This window comes from Lissotriton helveticus, chromosome 1_2 (assembly GCF_964261635.1).
Source record: "Lissotriton helveticus chromosome 1_2, aLisHel1.1, whole genome shotgun sequence".
In the NCBI taxonomy this organism is placed as follows: domain Eukaryota; kingdom Metazoa; phylum Chordata; class Amphibia; order Caudata; family Salamandridae; genus Lissotriton; species Lissotriton helveticus.
The window spans coordinates 347,306,525-347,319,499 of NC_136058.1; the positions used below are offsets into that span (position 1 = coordinate 347,306,525).

General features: G+C 49.5%; 1 long non-coding RNA gene across 2 annotated transcripts in view; it reads right to left on the bottom strand.

Annotated features, from left to right (window-relative positions):
- Positions 1 to 12,975, bottom strand: part of LOC144803749 (uncharacterized) — a 46,676-nt gene that overhangs the window by 28,267 nt on the left and 5,434 nt on the right. The window contains exon 1 of one of the 2 annotated variants that reach the window (XR_013605501.1): positions 451 to 3,008. The exons of the other annotated variant lie outside the window; for it this stretch is intronic. This is a non-coding gene — a long non-coding RNA (uncharacterized LOC144803749). Of the gene's footprint in view, positions 1 to 450; positions 3,009 to 12,975 lie in introns of those variants that run through there. 2 annotated transcript variants of the gene reach the window in all.

Here is a 12,975-nt window from a genome sequence, read left to right on the forward strand (position 1 = left end):
CTTAAACCTCTTTAGCTTCCAGCTCACTATGCAACAGTGAAAACATTCCGACATATAATTCCTGCCATTTTTTTTTTCTGTGGTGTGCACCCAGTGGCTTTGTCACATGTATGACAACTTTTTTCAACTCCTTTCTTTGAAATGCCCTATTTTGACCGTGCATTTCTACCTCTCATCACAATCTGTTCCACAGCATCAGTTCTCATGTTCTAAGCCATGTCCCCTTGTTGTTCTCGTGCTTACTTACCGGTTTGTGTACAAGATGCTCCGTCCCTTTGTGCAGACACTTTTTGTGTACCCTTTTGTAGCGGACCCGTTTTCCTCCGTGCCCAACAGTGTCCTTAACTTAACAGTACATCTGCAGACATGTAGTTTACTCCTTTCCATTCCCAGCCTCCACCACAATTGACAACATAACCGGGGCAGACAAAGTCACCCTTACATCCTTACCTGGCATTAAAGTCAGTGCCCGCTCCGTAGTCTGCTGGCTTGCTTCTGCTGCCTTAACAGTAGAAATCACCTGCCCGTCGACCTGGTGTCAGTGGATTTGTGTCTTAAGCCTGTAAAACACTAAGTGGACACTGATTAACAAACCCACCCACCACCACCCATGGACCCTCCGGCCCCTTTTTGCCACCTCCCCTGCTACGCCTTATCAATCACCTCACTGCCCAAAACCTAGTCCTTCCCTCTACTAGGAGCATGTGGAACATTCTAAGAACAAAAAAAAAAAAAAGACACGTCTGAAGTACCACAAAAACCTGTCCTGGAGGGTGGGTACTAGGGTAAGAAGTGGGATTTCAAAAAGACTTTATGTTTCAATTGTAAGGCAAATGGACACCTAATTGGGGGCTTTCCTGGTTCCAAAAAGGCTTCTACTAGTACACCCGCAGTTACAACTGAAGTGGTGAGTTTACAGATGGGATTCTACCGTAATCTAAAAAGTGTGGGGTTGAAGCAACTGCTCTGGCTGTCTGGCTCCGTAACCTGGACAGCCACACATCAATGGGGTTAGAGTAGAAGCACAGAGATATAGGTGCAAGTGTAACCATGGCGACTAAAAAAAAACTGGTATCCCTAGAGCAGTATTGCGCTGGACAAACTTAACTAGTCACCAATGGTGAGAACTATACTAAAGTTCATCTCATGGCTACCGTGCCCTTAAAGTGGGGAGGGGTTACTGGACAAAATTAAAAAGGTGGTTGGGTGCTTTGCCATCCCATTACAGTGTCATCTAGGGAATGATCTGGAGCCCTTAGCACGGGCCGAGGTAGAGATAATAATTCCACGCAACCATGCTGGGAATACCCGATTAGGCTGGTGTAAAAACAAGGAACACAAAGCAAAGCCCAGGGCAGAAAAGAAAAGGGGTATTGGGGCTGGAATAATGCTCCAACACTGCAAGAGAAAAGGTAAGAAGTCTGGGAAAAAAACTTCAGAGCAGCCACAAGTTTAGGTCTCCTCTCCTCTGGGAGAACACTGGTCAGACCTGGAGGAAACTGAGCCCTGGGTATCTGGGCACTCCTCTGTGGAAGACCTGTGCAACAGACAAAGATCCCGAGACCGCAAGCTGCCTCACATGAAAATGGATATTATTTTATTTTATAGTTTCATAGAGTGCAAACCAGACGCGTGAGGGTATTCCAGAGCTTTACAGGATTACGGGTGGTATACAAAGCGTACAGTAGGGAGGGACCGCTTGGGTAAAATAGGTGGATACATTATAAAAGAAAAAGGAAAAAAAAAGAGAAAAAACACGCAGTCTGAGGCCACGGGTACTTCTGGGATAAAAATTAAAACAAGTAGATACATTATAAAAGAAGGAATGCAGTCTCAACTCTTGGGTGGGATGCCCAAGAGTGCAGGAATTGGTATCATCCGTAGGAGCAGTGGATAATGCAGAGCTGGAGGGTGGAACATGTCGCTGAGGTAATAGAAATGTTATCGTTAGATGATGTATTTGCCCATTAAGAAGGATTTGGTCTCCTTTTTAAAGTGCGCCAAGGACGGAAGTTCTTGGGTAGCCCTGTGAGAGTAGAGCATCCATATTCAAGTCTGGAAATGACTAGTGCCTGGATTGCAGTTTGAAAGTAGAAACATCGAGGAAGGGTTTTAGGTTTCTGAGGTAACTCAGGTGGAATCTGGCAGTTTTGGCCAAAGAGTTCATATGGCCACGCATGTTCAGGGTGCCGTCCAGGGTTATTCCAAGGGATTTCACAGAGTCAACAATGGTAGAAGGGCAGTTTAGTGCTGTGTTGGTCTGGATTCATTCCTGGATATCCGAATTGTTTGTGGGTGGGGAGATTAGAATAAATGCAGTTTTATTCGCGTTTAAGCTGGTTGGCGGTGAGCCAATGGACTGTCTGCTTCAGGGCCTCATTCTGGGAGAAAATGTCCCCAGGGGAAGAGATTTTGATGCAGATCTGTATCGTCGGCGTACGTAAGGTAGGCGATATTGGCAGCACCTCAGTGAGTGGTTCAAGGTAAAGGTTGACGAGGGTAGGGTAGAGGGTTGATCCTTGGGGGACTCTAACCGGAGAGGGAGCGAATAGATTACCGTTGATGAGGACTCTGAGCGATTTTGGAGGAAGGATCTAAACCATTCAAGGACTGTGCCATCCAAACCCATCCTGAGTTGGAGGCGTTCAAGGAGAAATTCGTGGTTAACCGTAACAAAGGCAGAAGATAGGTCTAGGAGGATTAGCAAACCGGTTTTGGCTTGGGGGGAGGGGGAAGTCATCCACAATGTGGGCAGGATGGTTTCCATGCTGTGTCCAGGGCTGAATCCGGATTAGAAGTAATCTAGAAGGTGGGAGTGGTTGATGTGCAGGCTCAGCTGCTGTTACACACATTTTTCCAGAACTTTGGCGGCAGCTAGGCAGTTAGAAGGGGGAGGATCATTTAAGTGATTGTTCAGGTTTAAAGAGGCAAGATTTCGAGAGGAGTGTTAGTCATCAAATAATCAATACAATTGTAAAGCGCACTAATTACCCATGAGGGTCTCAAGGCGCTGAAGTGTGTGTGTGGGGGGGGGGGGGGGGAAATATGCTGCTACTACTCAAAAAGCCAGGTCTTGAGGAGTCTTCCGAAGGTTAGGGGGTCCTGGATCTGCCAAAAGAGGGGGGGGGGGGATGGGGAGGGTGTTCCATGGTCTTGGTGGCGAGGTGGGAGAAAGATCTGCCGCTGGAGGTTGCTCTTCGGATGTGGGGGACTGTGGCAAGGGCAAGGTCTGCAGAGCGGAGCTGGCAATTGGGGGTGTAGAAGCTGAGTCATCTGTTGAGGTATGCTGGTCCAATGTGTAGTGCTTTGTGTGCATGGGTGAGGAGCTTGAAGGTGATCCTCTTGTTGATGGGGAGCCAGAGCAGGTCTCTCAGGTGGTCTGTGATGTGGCTGCGGCGAGGGATGTCTAGGATCAGGTGTGCGGAGGAGTTTTGAATGCGTTGGAGTCCTTTCTGGAGTTTGGCCGAGGCTCCTGCGTAGAGGGCGTTTCCGTAGTCCAACCTGCTGCTGACGAGGGCCTGTGTGACCGTTCTTCTAGTTTCTGTGGGGATCCACCTGTAGATCTTGGAGCATGCAGAGGGTGTTGAAGCAGGAGGATGAGACGGCGTTGACCTGTTTTGTCATGGGGAGACTAGAGTATGAACCATAGGTTGAGTGCATGGTCGGTGGGTGTTGGAGCTGTTCCCAGTGCGGTCAGCCACCAGGAGTCATCCCAGGCCTAGGGGGTGGAGCAGAGGATGAGGATTTCCGTCTTGTCCGAGTTTAGCTTCAGTCTGCTGTTCTTCATCCACTTGGCAACGGCTTTCATTCCTTCGTAGAGGTTGATTTTGGCAGTGAGGGGGTCCTTGGTGAGGGAGAGGATCAGCAGGGTGTCGTCGGCATTGGAGATGATGTTGAGGTAGTGCAGTCTGGTGATGTGGGCAAGCGGCGCCATGTAGATGTTGAACAATGTTGGGCTGAGGGATGAGCCCTGGGGTACGCCACAGATATCGGTGGCTCTCGGTTCTGCCGGAAAGGAAAGATGTAGTCCAGTCCAGAGCCTTGCCTTGGATTCCAGCATCATGAGGCGTGCGTAGGGTGCGGTGGCAGACTGTCGAAGGCGGCTGACAGGTCCAGGAGGAAGAGGGCCGCGGTTTCTCCGTAATCCAGCAGGGATCTGATGTCATTGGTGGCTGCGATGAGGACAGTTTCGGTGCAGTGGTTGCTGCGGAACCCGGACTGGGACGGGTCCAGGATGCTGTTCTCCTCGAGGTAGCGGGTCAGTTGTCTGTTGACAGTCTTAATTGATGACCTTTGCTGGGAGCAGGGCGATGGGGCGGAAGTTCTTGGGGTCAGCCTTTGATTTTTGAGCAAGGCATTGATCTTGGCGTGCTTCCAGCTCTTCGGGAAGGTTGCTGTCTCGAAGGAGATGTTGATAGCCTTCCGGAGATGGGGTGCGATGGTGGTGCTGGCTTTGTGGAAGATGTGGTGTGGGCATGGGTCTGACGGAGATCCGGAGGGGATGGTGTTCATGATTTTGATGGTGTCATTGTAGTTTATGTTGGTCCAGGAGCGCAGGGGGTTGGTGCGGATGGTGGACGTGCGGACGGAGGTCTCAGTGGTTGTCGTGGCGGTTAGACCTTGAAGCGGTCGTGGATGTCTGCGTTCTTGCTATGGAAGGTGGCAAGGGAGTTGCACAGGTTTATTTTTTTTATTGAGTTTTCTATAACGCTGGCCAGACCCGATGGCATTGGAACGCTTCACAACCAGATTGGTTGGTCAATATAGCGAATACAATACACAGAAGGCTAAGCGATCAACAAGTCCAACACGTACAAGTCATATAATGATTCGAAAGCGCACAGAGTGAGTATACAGCAGGACCACAAATAGAATACGCATACCAATAAGAGATTCAACTGGCCCTGAGGCAGTGAGGACAAAGTCATATCCGTAGCGAGGCCGACCCCAGGAAAAGGGGAGGGAGAGGTCAGTTGCAGGAACGTGCGATCTGAAGGCAACAAAAGTTCGGATTAGAGGGTTATGTAATTGGATTCGGGAAGGCACGTTTGTGGTAGCGGTCTTTTTGTTGGGGTTTAAACTTTAGAAAGGAGGAAACAGTTCAGATGTCAACCAGGATGGCGCTCCATATTTTCGGAGCATTCCCAGCAAAGGAGCGGTTTGCAATTTTCTGTTTCCGAATTCCTAGGGGGATGAGCAGGAGGAAGTTTGAGCTTCTGAGTGTTCTTGCTTGACAGCCTTTCTTGAGTTTCGAGGCAAGGTATTCTGGTTTCCCTGTGTGCAAGGCTTTGTGAGTCAGGCAGGCTGTTCTAAAGCTGGCCCGCATTGCTACTGGGAGCCATTTTAGATCTCTGAGTGCGGGAGAAATGTGGTCAAATTTTTTCACTCCCGAGACCATTCTGGCCGATGCATTGAAGGTGGTTTTTAGAGGAGCTAGGTGGGAGAGGGGGGTACCAGAGAGGGTTGCGTTCCCGTAGTCCAGTCTGGATAACTCAAGAGATTGGGTGGCTTGTTTGAGATCCGCAGGTGGAATGTAGGGTTGGACTTCGTTGAGCAGTTTCAAATTGAAGAAGGAGCTCTTGACAGTTTTTAATGTGGTTCGCCATAGATAATTTGCGGTCTAGGATGATGCCTAGTGATTTTACAGAATTATTCAGAGCATCACGTTGAGTGTCAATAGCTTTTAGCCACTCGGAAACTTGCGGGTTTTCTTCCTTGTTGGAGATCAGTAGGATTCCTGTTTTAACTTGATTGAGTTTCAGGTGGTTTGAGGATAGCCATTCTTGGACTTCTTTGAGAGTATTATTGAGCCTTAGGATGTCATTGATGGAGGAGGATTCCAGGTAAATCTGGGTGTCATCTGCATATAAGTGGAAGGGGATGTTGGCTTTATTCAGAATGGAAGCGAGGGGTAACGTATAGTTTCTTACCTGCCGGTGTAGTTTTGCAGCTTGAAGATCTTTCTGGATTCACTATGCTGTGCATATTCCGCAATCTGGTGGTTGGGTCCGGAATCGTAGTCTTTTTTTTTCCGTAGCCCAGGTGGGCGTAGACGTCCCATCATTTGGTGTACCTTCGGTGACGTCGGCGTGCTTCCGGCGGAAGCTCCCACCCTTGGGCGCCATCTTCGGATTCTTTTTTCTTTTCTGTGCTTGCAGTGAATCCATGGCTATGTTTGTTAATCCTTTTTTAAACGGAATTCTTTTCACGTATCTTGTAAGCTTCAACTTGCTTTCTTTTCTATGTGTTTCCACCTTCTTCTCCAGCCTCATCTTTCTGGCGGAGGCGGGTGGGTTCGCTAGTGAATCCAGAAAGATATTCAAGCTGCAAAACTACACCGACAGGTAAGAAACTATTCGTTTTGCAGCGTGAATCTTTCTGGATTCACTATGCTGTGCATAGATTTTGTAGCGGTTTTGTTAATTTTGTGGCGGCTGGGTGGAACATGAGCGTTGGTTGTTGAATATATGTTGAAGCACTCTTTGTCCTACTTGTTCATATGTACATCCACGCAATAGTGCTTAGTGAATGTGTGCACTGAAGCCCATGTTGCTGCCAGGCATATGTCCTGAATTGGTGTGTTGGCCAGAAAGGCAATTGTTGCTCCTTTCTTCCTGGTCCAGTGGGCCTGTGCCCCTCCTATTAGCTCCTGCCTGCTTGCTTGTGGCAGAATTGTATCGTTTGTGCGATCCATCGAGCTATAGTGTTCTTAGTCACTGGTCTACCCATGTAACTGTTTGCGAAGGACACGAAGAACTGTTTTGTCTTCCTGTGATCCTTCGTCCTTTCAATGTAGTGCATCACTGCCTTTCTTGCGTCTAGAGTGTGGAGCGCCCTCTCAGCGCTTGTCGTGGGGTTCTGGAAGAAGCTAGGAATCTGAATACTCCGATTCATGTGGAACCTTGACACCACCTTTGGCATGAAGTGCGGGTCTGTTCTCGTCACGACCCGGTCACTGTATCTGGATGTAGGGTTCCTGCAGTGTTCGTGCCTGTAGTTCGCTCACCCTATGTAGCGAATGATTGCTACCTGAAAGGCCGCTTTCATTGTCAGCATTTGCAGTGATGCCTTGTGGATGGGTTCCAAAGGTGCTTTCATGAGCTCGGTCAGTACCACATTCAGGTTCCAAGCCAGCGGCGGCATCCTTTTTGGTGGCGCTATTCTGTTAGCCCCTACCAGGAATCTTTTTACTACTTGAGATGTAAAGAAGCTAGGATGAGCTTAGCTTGGCTCTGATTAGGTGCGAGAGGTATCTTAGCACAGTGGATTCCTTGGTTAGCTTTCTCTGGAGTTTTTTCTTGCAGCACCATTGAGTGAATCCTTTCTATTTTTCCCCATAGCACTTGCGTGTGCTGGGCCTCCTTGCCTCTCGCAGCACCCGTAGGGTGCTCTCTGGTAGTTTCAGATGTGCAAACTCCAAGTCCTCAGGAGCCAAGCTGATAGGCTGAGGCCCTTCGGCTCTGGGTGTAGAACTTATCCCTTTTCCATGGAGAGTAGGTCTTTTCTTTTTGGGAACTTGTGGGGTGGACCCTGTGCCAGGTCTGCCTGGCCCATTGTGGTGCCACCAGGATGAGCGTCATGTTGCTAGTCATGCATTTTTTGAGAACCCTGGGAATCAATGGTATCGGGGGAAAAGCGTAGGCAAATGTTTTTGACCAGCTTATCCATAGGGCATTCCCTTGGGATAGTGCCTCTGGTTGTCTGGATGCAAAGTACTGGAATTTTGCATTCTGGCGTGTTGCAAACAGGTCTATTGTCGGAGTGCCCCACCTCCTGAATAGTGTCTCTGTTTCCTGTATGGGGAGTTGCCACTCGTCGGATGCTGAAGTTTACCTGCTGAGCTAATCTGCTTCTACATTGTCCTTCCCTGGCAGGTGTATGGCTAGCAGGTCTATTTTGAGTGGTATTGCCCATCTCCAGATCTCCTGTGCCGAGCTTGACAGAGGGAATGATTGTGTTCCCCCCTGCTAGTTGATGTAAAACATTGTTGTGGTGTTGTCTGTCTGTATCAGCACCTTCTGGTTGTACAGTTGTTTCTAAAAGGCCTTGAGGGCAAGCACTGTTTTCAGCTCCAGGAAATTGATGTGTTTGACCGCATCCCATCGGCTCCATAGACCCCTCACTCTGAGCTTGTTCATGTGTGAGCCTCATCCCTTCTGGGATGCGTCTGTGGTGATGGTCACTGTTGGGTCCGGTGGCGTTAGAGGCTTTCCTATTGTTATCCTTTCCTTGGTCCACCACTTTATTTCTTCCTGCACTTTGTGCATTACAACCACTAGATCCTCCCAACTTCCTGTAGCTTGTGACAGTTGCTGTTGCAGCCACTCTTGGAGTGGTCTCATCTGCAGGCATACATTGGGGACCAGGTGTATGCATGACGCCACCATTGCCAAGATCTTGCTCACTGTCCTCGCCCCTTCTGGTAGTGACATTTCTCCCTCAGTAGGCTGAGTGTCTCTTCTCGCTGGTTAACACCCTGCATTGGACGGTGTTGATTTGAGCTCCCAGGAAGATCTTCACTTGCTCCGGTTCCATCGAGCATTTTCCCCAGTGTATGGAGAATCCCAGGCTTGCTAGCGTTCTTGTGACCTGTTCTGCATGATCTTTGCATGTCTTGTAAGAGCTTGCCTTTACGAGCCAGTCGTCGAGGTAGGGGTACACGTGTATCCCCTCTCTTCGCAGATGTGCGGCCACTGCTACGAGGCATTTGGTGAATACCCTTGGTGCGGACTTTAGACCGAATGCCAGGGTTCTGAATTGGTAGTGATCCTAATTTACTGTGAATCTTAGCATGTGCTTGTGCTTCCTGTTCATGGGGATGTGAAGGTACGCATCTTTGAGGTCTATGGTGGATAAGAAGTCCCCGACCTTTATCTGTGGGGTGACCTCTTGTAGGGACGTCATCTTGAATTTTTTAGTCTTTACATATTTGTTTAGAAACCGTAGATCCAGGATGGGTCTTAGGCTTTCGTCCACTTTTGGCACCAGGAAGTAGTTTCAGTACACTCCCCTGTTCCGTTATTTGAATGGGACCGGTTCAAAGGCCTCTTTGAGGAGGAGTTCTTGAACTTCCTCTTGGAGCAAATGCAGCTCCCTTCCTGAGTGCTCTCTTTTCTTTGGCTTTCTGTTTGGTGGTCTCTTTTCCAACTCTATGCCATATCCGAACTGTATGATGTGGAGTATACACTTGTCTGTGGTTATTTTCCTCCACTCGGAGGTACAATCTCAGCCTGCCTCCTACTGGTGTTACATGTTCTTTTGTGTCTTGTCCGTGTAGCCCTCTCCTCTTTGCTTTTCCGTGCTCTTCCCTCGGAGGGTTTGAGTGGGTGGGCACCTTTTCCTGTGTGAAGTCACTTAGAGGGTGGTTGTTCACAGCCTCTCCTTCTCTGGCCCGCCCGTTTCCTCTGCCGCGAAAGGACTGGCCCCTGTTCTGGTAGTTCCAGTTTTGCTTCTGCTGGCCCTGGTTGTCACTTTGTTGACCCTGGTGGAACGCCTGGTGTGGTTGTCCTTGCTGGTTTCCACCCCTTTCGTTCGGCCTCCGCGTAGGAGTGCCTCTTCTCATCCCCCTGAGTTGCAGGACCCCCATGGACCTTGCCGTCTTGTGGTCTTTCTTCAGTTGTGTGAGTTCCTCATCAAATGGGGCACCGAACAGTATTTCTCTATTGAAAGGGGTGTTCAGGATGTTGTTTTGAACCTCAGTCTTGAAGCCTGAGATCCTGAGCCAGGCTTGCCTTCTCTCTGAATCCTATAGCCATCAGCCTGCTGGATATTTCTGCCCCGTCCAAGGCGGTCTTCAGGCACGAGTTTGCGTTGCTTTTCCCCTCTTCCACGAGGTGAGCGGCTCTCTGCTGGTGTTCCTCTAGGATGTGTTTGAGCAATTGGTTCATCTCGTCCCAATGCTGGTACTGGTGCCTGTTGAGAAGGGCGTTGGAGTTTGCCATCCTCCAGTGCATTGCTGCGTTTCTCTCAATTTTTCTGCCTGTTAGGTCCATTCGCCTGCTTTCCTTGTCAGATGGTGGCCCAGATGTTGTTGGGACGTTGGCCCTTCTTCTGGCCGTTGCGGCTATAATTGAGTCTGCTGAAACTGACCCCTGGATGTAAGGGGGATCCTGGGAGGAGAACTTGTACTTCTTCTCCGTCCTTGGCGAGACGGACCTGCAGGTAGCTGGTTCTCTGAACGCCTCTTTGCCCTGTGCCAGAATACTCTTGAGCATGGGCAGGAAGTGGCTTTTTGTCTGTGCGGGGAGCAGGAAATCTGCCTTAGCCTTCTCCTCCTCCAATTTGGCTTCATAAGCTGCTGCAGCATTCTTGACGACCTCATAGTAGGCCCCAATGTCATCTGGCGGTGATGGCCTCGAGGGGTATGTCTCCACAGCCTCCTCCGGGTTTTCGGCCTCAATGTCCTGCCAATCCTGGTCCTAAGCCGTCAAGGATCCAGAGTCGTAGCTCGAACGCGGGTCCCCATAATCACCCTCTGTGTAATAGAGGTCCTCCTCTTCTCCCTGCTCCGAGGGCTCCGGAGTTTTCTGCAGCTCTTCGGCGTCGAACTCCTCGTGTTCTTCTATCTCTTTGAGGACAGTCGTGGGCTTCGAGGGGAACCTGAAGCTTTTAAATTTTGTCTTCGAAGTCCTTCTTCCTCTGGATGATGTTGTGAATCTCTGCCTTGAGCCTTCTTTTCTTTCTCTCCATCTGTGCGGCCTGCTCGGCGTCGAGCGTTTCGGTCGCCCTCTTAGGCGGCCCCGTCGACGTCGGAGCGGCTCTTTCGAGGTCGAGGATCCCTTTTCGGGAGCTTGCTTTGACAACCCTTGTTTTTCGCTGGTCTTTGCCGCCTGGGAGTCCTTCTCGAAGTATCCGCTGGGCTGTTTTTCGGGGACCGCAGCTTCGGTCGAAGATTGACGCCGGTGCTCCCTTCGAGGCTCTAGACTCTGATTTTCAAGAGTCAACCTCAGGTTTTCGAGGCCCTGTCGAGGGTTTCTGAGTCGTAGACTCTCCTACCTTGTCTGACGATTTCTTATCGGTCTCTGCGACCGTGGAGACATCTGGACCTTCGGCGATGTTGTCCTAGTCGTCGGAGAGGCCCAGGTCGTACAGCGATGGGGCCTTGCCCTTGCCCTGCATCGTGTGGTGAGCGGTTTTTCCCGAATCCTCAGCTTCTTCGGCGTGAAGACTGAGCAGGCGTTGCAGTCCTTGCTCCCGTGGTCGATAGGCAGACAGAGGTTGCAGACCGGGTGCTGGTCTCTCTGCACGTACTTGCGGTGGCAATTACGGCAGGTTTTAAATGGTGTGTTGTCCATTACTGCGCTCAGGGGGTCCCCTGTGTGTGCATTCTCCGTCCCGGCTCTGATGATCTCCTCCTGGTCTTCGAGTTTTTTCCTGAAGAAATTCACTTATTTTTCTCCTCCAAAACTTCTGGAGCTTCACGCGACGATCCAGACCTAACGGCGGAAAAAAGAATCTGAAGATGGGGCCCAAGGGTGGGAGCTTCCACCGGAAGCATTCCGACGTCACCGAACGTACACCAAATGGTGGGACGTCGACGCCCACCTGGGCTACGAAAAAAAAAGAAAAAAAAAAGACTACGATTCCAAAACATGTAGATATTGAACAGTTGCAGAGAGAACAGAGCTTTGGGGGACGCCTCTGTTCACAGGGAGAAGGTCGGAGGTGTATGACTTGATTTTGACTCTCTGGGAACGATTCTGGAAGATGGATGAGAACCATTGTAGAACCTGGTCTTCAGCCCCAACTCTCTCCTTGAGGGCCTTGATGAGAAGATTATGATCCACTGTGTCGAATGCTGCTGACAGACCGAGGAGGATGAGTAGACAGCGGTGGTCTGAGTCAAGGGAGTGACTGATGTTGTCGACAATGTTAAGGATTGCAGTTTTGGTGCTATAGCCTTTTCTGAAACATGATGGATGTTGATCTAGCAGGTTGATGATGTCATTCTGTTTATTCAGTTGGTGGAGCACGCATTTTTCCAGAAATTTTGGCCAATAAGGGGAGATTGGAGACCGGTCTAAAGTTGTTCACGTCTTTTTAGTCAAGGCCTGTTTTTTTTAGGAGAGGGGTAACTTGTCCGATCTTGAGGCATTCTGGTATGGTACCGTTTTTCAAGGAACTGTTTATGTTTTCGCACCAGATAGGAGCGAGGGCGAATTTCAGATCTTTGACCAATCGGGAGGGTAGAGGGTCCATATTGTGGGATGAGGCCTTCGATGAGGCGATTAAGTTGAGAATCTCAGTTTCCGAGACGGGATCGAAGGCGGAACAGGTGCGTGCAGGAAGCCTACTGGAGGAGGATTAGATAGTTATAAGGCTGTTGCCTGGAGGAGGTAGGTTAATGTCAAGGGAAAGTTCGATCTTGTCGATTGTCGTTGAAAAAGTTGATGAAGTTGTCGCATAAGGCTTTAGAGGGATGGACGAGGGAATTAGACGGTTTGGAGGTTTGCTTTTTAACTATGTCAAATAGTTCTCTTGGTCTGTTTTTTAAACTTGTCGAGCGCATTGAAAAAGAAGTTGTTTTTTCCTTTAGTGATGTGGTTTTTGTACTCTTCTTGCTAATTTGAGCTTTTCACAGTGGGTGGAGGAGGCGTTCTTTCTCCAGAGCCGTTTCTTAGGCTCAGAGTTTCCTTCTTTCATCTTTAATGTCCTTGTTAAACCATGTTCTTGAAGGGATGTTCCTGTTTTTTTTATTTCACGGGGCGAGTTGATCTAAGATGGAGGGCACTGTTGTGTTGTAATGTGCTGTGAGTTCAGCGGTAGAGAGGTCTGGGGAGATGGGAAGGAGGGAGACTTTTTCTTCTAGATAAGTAGTGCAGATCTGCAACAGATTCCTGGACCACTTGCAGTGGGGGGGGGGGGGGTCTCTAATGGGGAGCTGGTGAGCGAGCGAAGGTGGGATGTCGTTATTGTTGGAGCTGGGGTTGGAGAGTTCCTTCACAATGCTGAAGAGCTCTTTGCTGTTGTGTGCGT